General features: G+C 49.1%; 1 protein-coding gene across 2 annotated transcripts in view; it reads left to right on the plus strand.

The window, feature by feature from the left end:
• Nucleotides 1-17,954, plus strand: part of Hecw2 (HECT, C2 and WW domain containing E3 ubiquitin protein ligase 2) — a 207,115-nt gene that overhangs the window by 56,397 nt on the left and 132,764 nt on the right. Inside the window, exon 1 of one of the 2 annotated variants that reach the window (XM_023712305.1) lies at nt 13,117-13,438. The exons of the other annotated variant lie outside the window; for it this stretch is intronic. The gene's annotated coding sequence lies outside the window, so the exon portion shown is untranslated. Of the gene's footprint in view, nt 1-13,116; nt 13,439-17,954 lie in introns of those variants that run through there. 2 annotated transcript variants of the gene reach the window in all.

Consider the following 17,954-nt stretch of genomic DNA (forward strand, 5'->3'; position numbering starts at 1 on the left):
GCACCGGAGGATGGCTTTTAAAATATTCTGTCTTCCAACCAAGGATCTCAGGATGCCACTTCATTTAAGTAGCTCTTCTTTAATTTATTTCAGCAATATTTTATACATTTCAGTGTATAAGCCTTCCACCTCTTGGCTGAATTAATTTCTGGATACTTTATTCTTTTGGATGCTGTTGTGAAGTGAACTGCCTTCTTAATTTCTTGTTTAGCTGCTTACTGCTAGTGTACAGAAACATAGCTCATCTGTGTCCCTTAATCTTGCAACCTGGAACTTTGCTGAGCTCATCTGCTCTGTGTGTGTGTGTGTGTGTGTGTGTGTGTGTGTGTGTGTGTGTGTGTATTCTTCAGGGCTTCCTGCATATAAGGCCATGTCATCTGTAAATAGGGATAGCTTTCTTTTGCAACTTGAATGCTTATTTCAATTTGTTTTTGCCTATGTCTAGTCCCACGCTGAACAGAAGTGAAAGAACACATCCTTGTTCATTTAAAAATTGGTTTTAGGGGGACGCTCTCATTCTTTCACTGTTGATGTTTTTCATAAATGCCCTTTAGCAAGTTGAAAAGTTCCTTTTTATCACCAGTTTGGTGAAGTCTTTTGTCACAAAAACCTGGATTATTTCAATTGCTTTTTCTGCATGAAGCACAGTGCTCAGCTGGGTTTTTTTCTCCTTCATTCTGTTAATATTAATTGATATTTGTCTGTTATGCCACCCCACCCTCTCCGAGGATAAATTCCATTTGGTCTTTATAGACTTTATAAGATGCTACAGAGATGATTTGTGGTATATTCTTGTGAACACATCACTGATTTATTGAAATGTGATGAGCGGTTGAGGCCTTCTTCACAGAAATATACTATAAATAAACACACAAAGTTTGCCTACCATTTTAGCTCATAGTCTTCAAGAAGGTTTAAGAAACTAAAGTATAAAAGGCTCCAAACGTTACAGGGCAGTATGTGGTTATTCCATTGTAGCTCTTGTCAGTTTTCTCTTATTTGATGTTACATTTTATTTTAATTCTGTGTAAACTGATCAAAGAGCCGCTGCCAGCCACACCCCACATATGAGAGACTCCCCTGGTGGTTTAGCAAAGCTCGAATCCGTGTAGCAGATGCACCTCCAAGCCTTGGTCCTCGGAGCCCACGGGGAACTTTGCTTCACTTGGTGACCCCACCCACCTCAGGGCCCCCGCTTTCTGGGAAACCCTTGCCCTCCTCATAGGAGGTAAGTGTCTGCTTCCTGGCTTCCTGGCTTCCCAGCACTTCCCTTTGCTTTTATTTATTCTGATGTTTGAGACATTTTCTGGCTATTAATAGACCAGCCCTCCCCACACTGTCCCCAGCCCTGCGATGAACCAGCGAAGAGCTTGGCCATTTCATGGTGGAATCATGCTCCCTGAGAAGTATCCATGGGCTTTGCTTGTACTTTCCTGTGTGGCACTGCTTTACAGCCTGGCACAGGGAAGGCACTGAAGCCGTGTGGGTCAGGACGAAGCCTTCACTGGAGCTGCTGTCCCTGCTCACACTCCGTCAGCAGGGTGTGTTGGGTCTAGTTGTTCTTCCGGGAGAGGGTGACTTGGTGCTGGAATGATCTCCAGGTCAGTGATCTGATCTCCACTCGGGGTTACCAATGGAGATTATGGCCGCAGAAGTTTGACTTTGTAAGGAACATATTTTGAGCGACTGTTCCTACAGTAAATGGCAGGTGGTGAATCTGAGAAGACCAATAGGAAGACTCCAGTGTAATCTTCAAGCAGTGACTTCGAGGGGACACATCTTGTATATGGGGTGGTACAGAAAGGAGCCTGAGAAATCTCCTTAAAAAGCCGGGAGAATGCTGAGGAGAAATGTCAACATTACCCTTCCTCAGAAGTTTGCAATCGCAGAAGGCTCTCCAGTGTTTTTGGAGTCTACGTGCCGGGGAGAGATCGACGCTCACTTCCCACAGCGGGCTTTGCTCTGGGCTGCTGCTTCCTGCCCTCTTTTACCTCCCTCCTCTGGGCTGCTGCTTCCTGCCCTCTTTTACCTCCCTCCTCAGCTGCACGGCAGCTTGGAAGAGACAGCTTTGCAACCATGCTGGCCATGGAGACCGACACCTCAGCAGTCCCTACAGAGCCTCATTCTAGGCAGCGTCAGCATTGTGGCACCTGTCTGGCCATGCTCTGGAGAAGCCCCGTTCATGGCGCTTTGTTACGTAACCCGGCTCAGAGGAGGCATGGTCCAAACAGCCTTCTCCCCAAAACATTGTTGGAAACATTTGACAACAGTGACTCAGCCTTGCAGCTGCCTCAGTTGGCACTGTCAGGGCCTGCCAGGAGCTGACTTGAAAACAGAAAAGGACAATGTAGGGAAGAGGAAGCTGTTGGTAAAGCTCAGGTATCTTTGTGGGAGTCAGGAAGCCAGGCATGCCTGTAGGGGCTTGGACGTGCCTAGGGAAGGCCTGGGAAGGCCCTCATTTCTTTTCTCCGCCCGACCTTGTAGCTGCATCCAGCCAGACAGCAAAGGCTAAGGCAGAGCTGTGGAGTGCTAGAGGCAGTCTTGTGATCCCCTGTACTCTCTGCCCATCAGCAAAAGCTGGAGGCCTAGGGTTTCAGCGTGCATAGGAAATCTCCACGCAGTCGATCTCTCACCATAAAATGAACAGAGAAGAGGCCTCAGTGTCCTTGACAACTGTTTTGCAATGCCTCTTTTAAACTTAATACAGTGCACAAAAATGAGCTAATATTAAAATTCTGCTTTAAAATCGGTTGGTTTGCTTAAAACAAATCTGGTAAGCAATTTATTAAGTCCGTATAGACCTCCTCTCACCCTTTCGTTGGGGTGCAGTGTAACTGCGGGTACAAGAGTGCAGTGTCATGCGTTCGTGGCTTTTGCTGGGCACTCCGAGAGCAGCACCGGCTCGAGAGGCAGCCTTCCGGAGCTCTGAGGTTCCTCTGCTCTTCTCGCCACGTTCCTTCCCAAGGCGAAGCTTGCCGTGACTTTCAGTGCCCTGGGTCACGGTTGCTGCTTTTCTTGCTTTTGCTTAGGAACTGCACATATTAAGGACAGTCTTTAAAGTGCCCTGACCCTATGTGGGCCATGGCATGAATTTTACACACACAGCCGTCCTGCTGCCCCTCACCCAAGGTCAGGTGCTGCGAGCACCAGGTCCTCCCGACCACCGTCCCTTCCCGGTCCTATGCACCGACCTCTCAAACTGTGGGTTACTTCTGCCTGTTTTTGAACTGAAAACACAGGGAAAGAATTACGTGGAAGGCATTTTTTAAACATCTGGCTTCTTTGACTGACCTATTTCCCTTTATCTTTCTTGGCGACACCTTAGGAGCCGTCCGACAGAACGTCTCCTGGAACATTCTGGATTTGGGTTGAAGCGCCCTCACCTCACTCCTGGGCCACTGGCCTCCAGGCTTCTGGTGAGCTGGAGGCCACGGCCGAGCCCACCACAGGGGTGGTTCATTCCCCAACTCCCCGGGGATGCCTTCTGGGTCGCATGTGCTGTGCCCCTCAGTTGTGTCCCGTCGGGAGCCACAGGAGACTGGCAGCAGCCGTGGCTTCGAGCGCTGTGTGACGGGGAGGTGCTTGGGCTCAGCCTCATATTCTCATTAGAAAGCTTCTCATCAAGTCTTGCCATGTAATATTTGCAAATACGCTGTTTTCTTAGGTACTGAAAATGGTGCCACTTCTGATGCCTTTATCCTTTCCACATTTACGTCTTGGAATTCTTGCATGAAAACCCTTTTCCTCTATGTTCCTCAGTTCCTTTGCAGCGAAGTTCACTCTGGAGCGGCAGGCCCCGTGGCTAGTCCTTTAACTTTCCTTGACTCCGTGGAGAGCACGCAGGATCAGTGTCCTAAATGTGCTGTGTGTTCGGTTAATGACTGTGTTTATTTTAGTGTTGCTGTGACTCACTTGTTTAAAAAAGTATTTTGCGTGTGTGATGAGCTGAAGGGTTTTTCTGGGGAAGCTGAAGGGGAAAGCTATAAAAGAACGTAAGTGTAGTTTTCTATTTCATTCCTGCTTGCTGCATTCTGAGCCCCCAGACTCTGTCCTTAGCCATTTGTGGTGACATCTCTACTGCTTCCTTGTTTCTTCCCATAAATAGCAGCATGTTCTGTGAATTTGTACGTGCGTATATGTATGTGTGTATAGTGTGTGTGGGAGGTGTGTGTGTGCAGGTGTGTGTATATGTGTGAGTGTGTAGTGTAGTATGGGTGTGTGTGGGGAGTGTGCATGTGGGGCATGTGGGAATGTGGGGCCGAGGCTGGGGTAGACACGTCCATGGCCCCGTATCTCGCCGTTCTGGCCCTGGCAGTGGGGGTAAGGTGAGCTGGCTGAGATGGTAGGAAGCTGAGCCTGCCATGACCAGAGTCAAGCCCAGGGCCGCCTTCGGAGCTTGGGCTCTCCCCTCTGCGCTGCAACCCTGGGGCTCCTGCTGGTCACGGCCTGGAGAGAGGCCAGGAAGCAGGAATAGCTGCGCTGCTCAGCCTGAAAGTCCCCTGAGCTCAGAATCGGCAACTGAGGCAGTGGAGCCTGGTTTGCAAAGAATCATAGAAGTGCTTTGTGAGACGGCAGCACAATAGCTGGGCGCCAAGAAAATGTGCACTTTGTGCCCTTCCTTTCCTTTTTCTCTTCTGTATTTTGCTTGCTTGTTTGATCCCACTCTTCTCCTTTTGACCTTAGTGCAGGTATGTGTTTCCAGTAGGAATTAGAGACCCTGAGGTAGCCCAAGACTCTAAATTACTTGATGCTTGTGTTTGATTTACACTGATGTCGTGATTTCTTTTGGGGCTGACCTCTGTGCTGATGGCCACTCAACTCTTGAAGTTTTGAAAACAGTCTTAGTGACAGCGTGAAACTTGCTTTCAGGTGACGCTGTTAGCTTCGGCCTATGATCCTGCTGTTCCCTCCCTAGATCTGTCCTGCATCTACATCTTCCCCTTCGAGATGCCTTGTGATGGGGGAGTGTTGCTTTTCAGAATCTCGACACTTGGTTGATGACACGGCTAGCTACAAGCTCACTTCTTGGGAAACTAAATGGGTGAATGCAAAGTCTTCGAATGAGTATTTCATAAATCCACAGTGCAAGGAAGGATTTCGGAGCCAAGAGAGCTGATGGGTACAAGTAGATTTTTCAAGGGAAATAAAATACAAGAGAGAGACACCAACTCTCACTTTTTTCTGTGGTCCTGTTCCGAATTTCTCCATGCCACCAAACTATATTGAACAACAAATGCATGTTCATCGTGGGCTACTCAGAAAATATTTAAAATTTTAAATATTTTCAAAAATATTTAAAATTTCCACCAATCAATAATTACTACACGGGTTGGGGAGATAGCTCAGTGGCATAAGTGCCTACCTGGCAAGTGCAAGTTCCCGAATGTGATCCCTGGTACAGCATGCCATGCTGGACCGGAAATGGGCATGGTGGTGCGTGCCTGTAATCCTCGTGCTGGGAGTCTGAGATAGGAGGATCACTGTGAGTCCAAACTACACGGTGAGACCCTGTATCAAAGAAACCCCTCATTTTTTGGTGGTTCGATCCCCTGCTCCACATGCTGCACCAGTCCCACCCCTGGGTGCACTGAGCGGGCCACTGAGACCTGGTGTGGTGGTGCTCGCATATAATCCCTGTGCTGGGAGGCTCGAAAACAGGAGAATCACTACAAGTCTGAGCTGCACAGTGAGACCCTGCACAAAATACAGACAAACAAACGAACAAACAAACTAAAAACCAATTACAAACATTTTGGCATGTCTCCTTTGCAACTTTACTTTTATATATTATTATTATTATTATTTTTTTTTTTTTTGGTGGAACCGGGGATTGAACTCAGGTCCTTGTGCTTGCCAGGGAAGTGCTTATTCCACTGAGCCATCTCCCCGGCCCCACTTTTATATATTATTTTAAAAACTATTTTGAGTTTATATTGTGCATATAGCTCTGCAGTATGATTTTCTACTTAGCATATGATACATATTTTCTGTGTCATTATGTCACTTTGGAGTATCATGAGATGGCTGCTTAGCACCTTGTAATATAGCTGCCCCATAACTACCCTATCTTTGCTTTTTACTTATTCTCTAATTGTTATAAATCTTGCCACAATCACTGCTGACTATACAGTCTTTGGTGGCAGATGTTTCTGGAGAATATGTCTTATTTTGCTTATTAAGTCTTCGTGCACAACATTTTTCCATGTGATATTTAGGTGCTTCCACTCTACCCTCCACCCTCCACCTGTGTTCTTATCTTTTATTGAAGGAAGTTTGTAAATTTTAAAACAATAGCTTTTATGTACGAGTTTGATTGAGAGGTTTATATATAGACTCCGAAATAGGTTAAAAGGTGAAAATTACAAATCCTGATGGCAGCGGTTTATAGTGGAAATGCTTGCAGCCTTTAAAATAGCTGGGGCAGGGAGGATGCGAGGGGTCAGCTTGTCACACTTTGTTCCCGGAAAGGCATTCTGGACATAAGCCAGGACTTGTATGAAGATGTCCCGTGATGTCAACGTCATCTGCTCCCCTTGGCCTTCTGGGATATGGCTGCTGAAGCACACGTATGTGCTGCACTTCAAGAAGGTAGCATTCATTCCTGCGGTTCACTGAAGATGGGCCATTACTTTCTCCAAAGATATGACTGGAATTTTTATGAAACTGCTGATCCCAGCGCAGTTTACCCCTGCCAGAGAGCCTTGATGGGATCCAACCAGCTGTCTGCCCGGCAGGCAGTCGTTCCTCTACTTGATATTCTTGTCCCAGTAAGAAAATCCTAAAAAAGTCTCTCGGTCTTATTGGAATGACTTAGAGCCTTCCTACCAAGAGAACGAGCCTCTCGGCGTCTGCACTCTGTACTCACGCTGTGCTGCTCACCCCAGAGAGGAAGGCTCGTCCCTGATCAGGGCGGCCCTCAGGACAAGCTGAATCTGACAGCTGAGTCGGTGCGCTCCTGCTGGCTGTGACCAGCTTCGTCACAGAGTTGCTGACGCAGGGAAATGTCTTAAATTGCGTTTAAACAAATACGAACTAAATACAACAAACACGTCAAGTGTGGCTTAAATTGTGAACACTGCGGGACAAATTAGGGTGCCTAGAGATGGACTTTGTTCTTTTCTCAGCAGAGACCCATTGCGCAGGGGAAACCCCCACTTCTTCGTGCTTCCTGGTGGAGGCCGCGGCTGCTGCGGTTATGGCTTTGCCCATTGTGAGTGCCCATCCATTCTCCCGGCTCCTCCTTCCCGCAGCTTTTATAAACACCGTGTTTCTCTTGGAAGGGCATAGAGTTATTTTTGGCAAGACTCGGCAAAAGCAGAAACAGCGGGGGACCTCTAAGGCCAGACTGATGGCAGCAGGAGCAGCAAAGCGTAGGTCTCGCACTGCGCCTTCTTGCTGTTCAGAGTGCAGACCCATAGCGCGGGATAGCACAGCGGCTCTGAGCCCGTGAGGAGGTGGGGAGACTGCAAGGTGGGATCCGTGCCCCGTGTATTTTTGCCTGGAATAATTTGTTGAAGCTTTGTCTTCTTATGGCTGTTGACATTCCACATACCAAGAAAATCACCAGCCAGCTGATAACTCAGACGACCTAAGCATTTGAAAGTTCTGCTGAACCAGTGTCGCATCAGCAAGGATGGAGGTGGGGTGCGGGTGTAGTGGGAATATGTACCACAGGCCGCTTGGGTCGCTTGAGAGCCCTTTGAAAGTTGCCAGTGGAAACGTACTGCTTTGTCTTCAAAAGTAAGGTTTTGGGAAGGGTTACTAAGACATTATTCTAAATGGTGGCCCAAGCTTTAAAAAATTGGTAGATTTCTAAAAAGCGCAGACCAGTCGGTTGCTGACAGATCCAGAGTGAGGGATCACTCTGAAGCCTGTTCATTTAGATGCTTGTTCAGCTAGTCTCTATGGGTGCCCTGACCTTTTGGGATGACAGCACATAAAGCCCCTTTAGTACCCAGGTCCTGGGTCAGGAGAGTTGTTGGGCTGACTGTGGGGGGCTGTATTCTGTAACCTAGAGCCCTCCATGGTTTCTGTGGTTGTTTAAATATATTGTGGGCAGGCTGGGAAAATAGCTCGGTGGCGTAAGCGCTTGCCTATCAAGTGCAAGTGCCGAGTTCGATCCCCCGTACTGTATGCCATGCTGGCTCTGGCAACCTGAGCATGGTAGCATCCACCTGTGATCCCAGTGCTGGGGAGGCTGAGACAGGAGGATCACTGAAAGTCTAAACTGTGAACTGGGACCCTGTATCAAACAATAATAATAAAAAAAATACATCGTGGGCATTTAGCGTTTGTGAAATAGGAGCTACAGATATTAAGTGGAATTAAAAACTAGACCCACTTAACCTAAACCCCAAATTTTGTTGTTAGATGAAAGAGACATAAAATTACCCTAAACATTTCTGTAAATGCTTATAAATGCTCTCAGTCCATTTCAGTATTTATATCCTACTAGCAGCCCATATATTAGCCAGCACTGGTCCATGACCCGTGTCTTAAGGAGCCCTGGTCTAGATTTAATCACAGACTATAACTTCAGTTCTCATATCCGTGACCCCAATTTCCCCTTGATTATCTGCTGCTATCCTTTTTTCCTTTTTCAAAGGTGAATTGAACATAATCCCTGGGAGACATTTGTCTTCTTTTGAGTTTTCCAATAAAAAGAACATGGAGAACCAAATGTGGTATCACACGCGTGTGTGTGTAGGAGTGTCTAGCCCAATACTCTTTGAAACTCTGGGCCAGAGCCTTTTAGCCTGTGGCTGAGGACTGCATGTATCCAAATTTGCTAGGGTAATTGTTTAAAATGCTGGGCTAATTATTTAAACTCCTACCTGTTGTATAGTAAATCAGAATTTTTGTGGTTTCCTCTACAGAGTCTGAATTTTAAGCACAGATTACATTTTGGATTTGGTACTAGGAATAGAACTCAGGATCTTACACTTGCCAGGAAGGTACTTGTGCCACTGAGCTAAATCCCCAACCTAAGCACAAATTACAGATGCTTCTTATACCCAATAAAGTTAGAGGACCAACTCTTTTAAGATTTGGGAATCTTGAGTGATAATTTTGAACCATACATTATGGTGTTAAATTGTAAATGCCAATTTGAAAATGTTCTTTAATGCAAATATATTGGAGTCTCTACTGTGCTTTCCTCGTACAGCACATTGCTAACATGTATTATCGGTCTCACGGCTGTCTCAGCCATATGCAAATAATTTTTGGAAAAGCTAATGTTCTCATTTTACAGAGACAAAGACCACACATACACCAGTAAAATACTCTTACATCCTTCGCTCCTTCTTTCATCTTAATTGCAGATTTCTACATGCCCAAAACCTATTCTGAAATCTTCCCTGATTTATTATACTGACTTTGTTTGGAATTAAAGAAATAGCCGAGCTGCACAGCCCATGCAGCTACGCAGCTGTCATAAATCGAGTGGCTTACTGTGGTCGCCGCAGCGCGGAGGTGGTTCCCGGAGATTCGTTCCTGCGTTGGAGCTGGGTTCCGGTGTGGTGGTGGCCAAGGTGCTGGAACTGTGAAGACACACAGCCTGTCCTTACTGGATCTCTGAGTGGTTCCAGCGAGAGGGCCAGCGTAAAAGGACGCAAGCTGCAGGTCAGCGAGATAGCTCAGCAGACTAAGCACCTGCTTTGGCAAGCTCAGGTACCAGGGTTTGATCCCTAGTGTCCCATGCGGCGCCGGCCCTGGCCCTGGGGCTGATCTGGCAACTGAGTCCTGGCGTGGTGGCGCTCACCTGTAATCCCAGCACTGGGGAGGCTGAAAACAGGAGGATCACTAAAAGTATGAACCGCATAGTGAAACCCTGTACCAAATACAGAAGTGAAAATAAATAAACAAAATAATTAAATAATTAAAAACCATTAAAAAAAATGAAAGCTGCCTTTCCAGCTCTTTAGCTTCCTGTCTCGCCATATGGTTGCCTCTCATGCCCCCCTGTCCTGTGCCAGCTGTCACAGGGTGACACAGCTGGGAGGCCCTTGCAGAGCCAGCAAGGCTTTCCTGACCTCCAGGGCTGTGAGCTAAAGAAACTCTCTTCCAAGAATAAAGAGCCCAGAGCCAGTTTCATTGTTGTACCAGCAGGAAACAGCCTAATACTTGTCTGACTTCAAATAGGACAAAGTAGGTAGCTAACAGTAGAGACAGTGTGACGGAGGCAACAGTGTGGGTGCCCTAGGGGTCAGGCTTGAAATCCAGCTGGCCTCTGGCTACCGATGTGTGTGACATGTCATTCGGTGTCCCCCATATGTCTGACCTTGTGAAGTGGTACCCCAGGAAGTTGCTGCAGTTGTGAAATGGGGTGGGGTGTAGACATACTTACCATGCCCAGCATCTAGGAAGTCCTTCACTGGTAACATCCAATAGGCTTTACTCAATGTGTTGAGCAGGATTGCTTGCCACTTTCTAGGCTAAGCTAAAAAAATACATGTGTATCACCGTGGGTTTGGATTTGAGGCTGTACCCTGGATTGGTTTTAGCAGCGGCCTCACTTTGGGATATGTATTTCAAATCTGATTTATACGCAGATTACTGTGTGTTCACGTTGGAAGGACTTGGGGATCATCCTGGAGATGATGAGACGCCTTTTAAGCGCCAGATGAGAGAAAAGGCCTCCAGGAGGCAGCAGAGAGGGCTCCGGGCGGCAGGGCTCCTGGGCGCAAGGCTCAGGCGCGACGCTCAAGGGAAGCGTGGCCCTGGCCTTTCCAGAGAGGTCTGCTCTTCCGAGAGCTCTCAGCCTGCTTCTGGTTTGTGTTAGCGGTGGCAGCGTAAAGCCCAGCAGAAGAGACGCTGCGAAGTCTCTCCACTGTCAGCTGGAAATCTAAGCGTTGTGTCTTTTCTCCTCCCTAACCTGACTCTTCATGAGTGCTCTGTGAGCTTCTGGGAATCAGTTGCTTAAAGGGTGTCTTTAACTTTCTACATTTAATCCATTCAGCTGACACATGACTCAGTCCTCTCTGACCCTCATCCTCACTGGTAGATGTTTCCGAGGTTGTCTAAGGGTGCAGAAGGGAGCAGTTCCACTCTATCTTCCTACACGTTTCTCCCCATGCATATGGATGCTTGAAGTTCCCAGAGTTCCATTGTCTGTGCTCTGGTTTCACCGGTCTCCCTTCTGCTCCGGGAGCAGCATGCTGTCCCCACCACAGGCCTCACACACCATCTGCTTGTCCCTTTCACACTCAGCACCTTGTCACCCTTCAGAGCGCTGTCCCCACACCGATTCCTCAAGAGAGGATCCCTTCCCCCCAGCCCGGGCCACTTTGGCAGCGGCTGCTCTATTCCCTGAGGACCTTGTCTTTTTCCTTGGTATTGTGTCTCATAATCATCGTGGAATGCGTCCTATCCTCCCTTACCCAGGGGCTGTGTTTGTGTTGCACACAGCTCTCTCCCCCTGCCTGGCACCTTAGAGTGCACTAGGTGAAAAGTACAAAGGTGTGGCAGATGCACACTTGTTGTGAACGTGCTTCGCACTCAGCTGCTGTTACAGATACTACCAGGCCTTTCCTGTACAAAGGCAAGTGGCTGGAGATAGAATGGCACAGTGACTTGGAACTCTGACACTAGTCCCCAGCTGTCACCCACTCTGTTGTGAACTGTGACTGAAGAGCCGCTGGGCACACAAGCTGATTGTGACATGCAGATGTGGCTAACTCATGGATGTCAGGACCTGCAGTACCCCGCAGGCAGATGACTGTGGGAAGATAGAGGAGGAGCCAGGGCTGGGGCAGGGGCAGTCTGAGACCTGGGGCACAGAGAGTGTGGCACTGTGTGGCCCCTGGGGAGCAGCTGGCAGCACCAGCAAGGAGCTGGGAGTTCAAGATTAGGCACTGGTCTTGATAAGGGCTGAAAGCAGATGTGCACCACTCAATCTCTTCTATTCACTGGCTGCAGCCTCCATTGGATGCCAGTAGAAAGGCACAAGCCCAGTCTCTCTGTGTTCATTTTTCTGATCTCCTAGTGGTGGCTGAGGCCACTGTGGAGCTGTTGCCTATTACAATTTAGCTGGATTTTTCAAGAAGGTGACCTTGCAATGGTTTGAATGTCTTTCTGATCTGACCTCAGTGCCAGCTGTGGCCACCACTTTTCCAGGAGCCTGGTTCCTCATCTGTGACATGGGTCTACAGTAATGATGACCTCACCTGACAGTGCTGCGCAGACTGGAGCACCCCCCTGTGTCCCATGTGTGGCGTGGACTTCTGAGGCACTGCAGAGCCATGGGGATCTGTCCTGGGTTTTGTCCACAGAGGCCTGGACTGATAGTGGTGACCTGGGATGCCAGGCTTGCTGTGACCAGCCCCATATTCTCTGACCCCATGAGCTGTCTGGGTTACAGGAACAGTGCCCACCTCCTGAGTGCTGTGAGGCTTAAACCCATCTGCCTCCCTTCACAACCAACGCACAAGACAGAGTGCATCTTGATTCCGGAGGGCTGTTAGCAGAGGCTGGCCTGCACCCTGTGACTGCGTACTGCCAGCCTTAGTAACTGCAGTGCTTACCTGGGGCTGGTGGCTGCCACCTTAGGCAGTTCCTTTCTCCCTTAAAAACCTCTGGGCTCCCCCTCCTCCGCTCCTTCCAGGGGCTCTAGCCACGCTGATGATTTCACCCCCTTTTGCATTAAAGTGAGGTCCGAAGATAGCATCTGACTGCTAACTACATCGGGGGATTTGGAAAGGCCCTGGCCCTCCACGGCAGTTGGCACTCTCAAGCACACACTCCTCTGCACTTAGGGTTCTCTATCCCGTCCCTGAGCCAGGAGGAAGGCTAGAGCTCAGAGATGATGGTAAGAGTACACTGGTGTCCCCAGACCACGGCTGCGCACTGAGGAGCCCTCCTTGCAGCAAGCTTCCTCGATGAGACAGCCAGCTTATGTGACTCGGCCTGCTGTGTGTGTGTGTGTGTGTGTGTGTGTGCGCGCGCGCGTGTGCGCTCGTGTACATAACTCATTCCTTGGAATTCTCCCATGGAAAAGCAAAGGAAGGAAGTGAGGGGAGGATGGGGCGATCGCATCCTGTACCCTAGTGGGGCGTGGCCACGACGTCTCGGCCAAAGGGACACAATCCAGAGTGTTTTCCACTTAGGATGCCTGAGCAGAGATAAGCCTTGGGGAGGGCCAGGAGGGCTGGAAGGTCCTTCTTAGTGGGACAGGAGACTCTAGGAAGCCACCCGCTCATACCCTTGCTGGAATTTATTTCTAGAAGGTTAGAGAAGAAAAGGCCTCCAGAGCCCCCTTAGGACACCAGGAGCTGCAGACTTCAGTGCTGGCCACTACTATGAATGAAATGGCCAGGCGGCTGAGTCTGTGAGGACTCGGAAGAGGACGTGACCAGTGACTTAGTGCCGCTTCCCAAACCCAGTGGAGATGCTGGAGTCGCTGGTGAGGGCAGGCAGGACCGCTGTGGGGCTGGAGGAGGTAAGATGCAAGAGAACGCTGCGGAGGAATTCCGTTACCTGAGTCCCTTACACTGTACTTTCTGAAACTGGAGCTCTCCAGATTTACAGCCCTTTCTGCCTGTCTCTTGGTCAGGTGTTTAACCTGTGTCCTCCCCGGCATGGCTAGAAGGGTGGCTCACAAACTTGGTGGTGTCACTTGACACCAGACACAGCAGAGCTGGGGTGGAAGTGTGCGGAAGCTGGCTTTGAATGTGCAGCTCCTGCTGGCTTGTCTGAGGGCCTCTCCGCAATGTTAGGCTCAGGCTGTGCTTGCAGGAATGCTTTTGCAAACGGCATTAGACTGAGCCTAAACATGGTGCCTGGCAGGGTTTCTTCCCCTTGGAAAACTAAAGATTTTGGATGAAATTTATGTATGTATGTATGCATGCATACATGTATGTATTTAGTACAGGGTCTACAGGGTTTCACTCCACAGATTGGACTCATAGTGATGCTCTTGTTTTCAGCCTCCAAAGCACTGGGATTACAGGCGGGCACCTCCACGCCCAGTCTCAATTCCTGTGTCAATATGCCCTGTGGGTGGGGCCGGCCTGCCATGCTGGGGAGCAAACCCAGATCCCTGCGTCTGCCTAAGCAGGTGCTCTAATGGCTGGCCCTTGGATGAAATTTACAGCCCTTATTTCAGAGAATAAGATGTTAAAACGTTTACTTTCAAAGTCAAGCATCTATGGGCAAGTAGTCACAAAGAGTCATGTTCTAGAGACTTGTGTTGTACTGACTGTCTTACAGCAGAACTTTGGGAATAAAGATGTGGTTTTTAGGTACATCTCTGTGGCAACTGCAGCAAGCTGTGTTTTCTGTGTTCCTAACATGGACTAGCATGCATCTGCTACAGTTAACCATTTGAAACTTGTTACAAATTAGTGTTGTCTAATGCAAATTTTTATTTTGGGTATAAAATGCCAGTCAGAGGTGCTGGTGGGAGCAGGAGTGTTACTTTTACTGCCATGTGGGAGGCTGTTTGTATTTAGTGGCCTGGAGCCAGGGTGGTGACCATGTGTGCAGGAGACGCCCTCCAAGGAACCCTGCGCTTCAATGATGGGGTGACTTCACTAAGCTCAGTTTACCAAGTAATTAAAAGCTGATGCTTTAGTGGAGATTCAGGTGAGCAGTCTAATTCCTGACAAGGTGGCTTCCTCTTTGGGGAGTGGCCCACAGGAAGGGGGCACTTCTGTGAAATTATTCTTTAAGATCAGTTAGCAATAAATGTTTCACAGGCTTCAAACGTTTTCATGCTGGCTTTTGCTTGGCTCCAGCAAATGCTCGATTCAGTTCCCTAAGAGTAGGCTCCTTCTTTAAACACAGTTAGGGCTGCAGCTCCCCACCCGTATCACACAAGCTCCCAAGAGCAGAGGAATTACTGGCCCCTAACCAGGGGACCTTTCCGTGGCGAACATTACATGGTAATGGTTTGTCCACTTCTCAGAGGCTTCTGCTTTAGAAAGTGCAGGGTGAAAGTAACAGCCCAGGACAGTTTGCTTTCAAACTTCACTTAGTATACAAGGGATTATCTCCAAGTAACAGTTCAGTATATACATGGTATTTTTTTTAAATGATTAGAGGAGAGAAAGAAGGCGATGTACCAAACCCACACTGTTATTCCAGGAAAATTTGTCCGACCGGATCCTCCAGTGAACACTGCAGTCAGGGCCCTTGTGTGTTTGTGAGTGTAGAGGAGAGCACCTCTGCTAATGCCAGCTCAAGCCAGGCTTGAAGCTCAGTGGCAGAAATTGAGCTCTGGGGGACCTCCGTGGAAGACCTGGGCGGTGTGGAGAGCATTCGCGCAGAGCTATGGGGTGACAAACTCCCCGCTGTGGTTCACAGTCAATGGCTTCCCCTGACTGCCTGGGCTTTTGGCAGCTGTTAATTAAGAAAACAGAATTGAAATTGAAAAAGAGCAGAATTTCAGAAAACATAAACACACTTCTCTTTTGACATGTATATTTATGAAAAATTAGACTACAATACAGTTTAAGAGAACAAGGGTGAAGAACTGTGCTTTTAGGTATTAAAGTAAAAATAGAGCTTTCCTCCAAAGAAGGAAGGAAGGCAGATAAAAACTGTAAAACCTCGACTCCGCTCCTACCAGGCTCAGGCGCTCTTCCTGCACTCCGAGCCAGCCGCTCCTGTCACTATTTCCTAAGCAAGACCGGCCACGGGTTATGAGTTTAAAGAAATTAAAAAATAAAATAAAATCAGCAAGTTCAAGAAACGGAGTTTACCGCCACCCTCCATGTCCTGTAACCTAGAGGCTGCGCCTGGTAGTGTCAGTACCAAGTACTGCATGGTTGTCCCCAAAAGCACAAGATGCTGTTCGCTCGGCGAATAAAAAGCCCGCGGCACGCAGGGCGGCGTTGCGGAAGTACAGGCGTCAGGGTTTCCTGAGCTACTGAGGGCGGAGAATCGCGGCTCGGTACTGTGACCCCTGAAGGCCACTGAGCGAGGTCAGGGATGGCGCTGCGGCTGCACCGAGGGCCGCAGTGCTGTTTGTGGCTTCATCTCAGTGTGCCTCTGCGCAGGAAGGGCGGCGCCGGAGGTCGGGCTGCACAGGGCTGCAGTGCGCGTGCTCCCGGCCGAGCTGCGAGGGTCCTCCTGCCCTCCTGCGCCCCTCGGCACACAGCGGGCGCCATGGCCTTGCGTTGTTCAGCGCGGGGCATGTCACTTCCCTCTCTTCTGTCCCCCTGCCTGTCCATCCTCCTCGGGGTGGTCCCAGGCTCTCCGCTGTGGTCAGAGTGGGCGGTGCGGGAGCCGTGCGCGAGGGGTGCACGGTCCAGGGCACGGCCGGCGCTGTGCACTGACTCGCCCCGCGGCTCTGCGTTGGCTCCCTTGTGACAGCGCTTTCCGCCTCCAGGAAGCGCGGGTCTAGATCCCTGACTCTAGGCTGTTCCGTTAAGCACTCATTTTGTCACAGGAGAAAACTGCAGAAAGAGCAGAGAGAAGACACACTTAGACCACGTTAGCAAACACACGCCGAGTGTTTCTGTTGAACACAGATGATCAAAGACCGAGAGGGCTTGAGGAGGAATCCACTGCAAACGCAGGACCGGGGCAGCATGTCTCGGCTCCCTGGCGGCTCCCTGCTTCCTTCACAGAGGCCAGGCTTCATTCCACCTGGGCTCAGAGCGGCCTCAGGACAGGGCCGCCCACCGGCCCAGGGGCTGCTGTAGCTGCATCCCCTCCTCCGCCCTCCACCCCGTGCTCTCTGGCTCCTTGGTGGCCACAAAGATGTCACGATTCTACCTCTGGGCTTTAGCTCAGCTGAACTATTTGTCTGGAAGTGTCCCCAGGAAGGATCAAGCTCAGCCCCTCCCTCCAGTTGCTGTGTGTCTCCAGTATGCGCTCAGTGAGGCCTCCTCCCATCGCTCCAGTGAGAACTGTGGGGGTTCCTCCTCGCAGCTGGGCAACTTCCTCCCGCAGCTCCGTCGCCTTCCGGCGCAGCGCGCTGTCTTACCTACTTGCAGGTCTGGTGCTCTGTCTGTCTTCTCTGCAGAGACACCACGTGCTCGCCAAGGAATGTTTACAGGCTTTTGGAAGAGGTCTCTGTCTTGTTCAGAGCAGAGAGAGAGGGGTCACTGTTAATCAGCCTTAGTAGATGATTCAGGAAGATCAATTTAAACTCCATCTTTTGAGCAAAAATACCCATTTAAAATTCATTTTTTAAAAAAGAAAAACTGTGTTTTTTAAAATTAAGAGTATTGGTACAGTTTAGACCTACCCAATGGGGAATTTGTGCCTGTGCACAAGGACGTGTCTTAGTTCCTCTCTCTTCCCTCTTTTTCTCTCCTCTCTTTAGCCCCTCCTCCTCTCCTTGTTTACAAAGCTTTGTTTCCCCTTTATCCTTTTTTCTCACCCCCCATTTCCCCTTGTTGAAATTTCTTCCTGTCTCTCAGTATCTGTTACACATTGTGGTTCTTATTTGCACTTTCAGTTTCTCACATCATAGAGACTTCCCTGGGAGAGCATCATCCTTAACCCACAGCTAATCCTGTGGTTTATGCCTTTATCTCCTCGGCTCAAACTCTTTGCTTCTTTCTTGGGGAAGGCGATTGACCAGAAGTAACTACGGGTTCAATAACAGAATTAATTGGAGTAGCCTTGCAGAATAATTTTGAAAAATTGGACAAAATCGCATCACGCTCACTAGAATACAGAAGGTGGAAAGATTTTCAAAAGTCCTCTTGGTTATTCTGCTCCCACAACACTCGCAAATCAGTGGGTGTGAAGATTAGGAGTGGGGAGCCTTCTGCGTGTGCTTAGCGGGATAGCCGGCCACACGGGGGAGCAGGCGCAGCCCTCCCTGGGTCTTCAGTTCAAGTTCCTTGCAGAAAGTGACATAGTGTTTGCCTGTTAAACCATCCCTGCATTTCTTACAATACCTGATGCAATGTAACTGCTGTAGAAAGAGTGTACTCCTTGTGGCATAATGACAGGGGACAGAGCCTGTACAAGTCCAGTACAGATGTAGTCCCCCCCCC

Source organism: Octodon degus, unplaced genomic scaffold (assembly GCF_000260255.1).
Source record: "Octodon degus isolate 3935 unplaced genomic scaffold, OctDeg1.0 scaffold00025, whole genome shotgun sequence".
NCBI lineage: Eukaryota > Metazoa > Chordata > Mammalia > Rodentia > Octodontidae > Octodon > Octodon degus.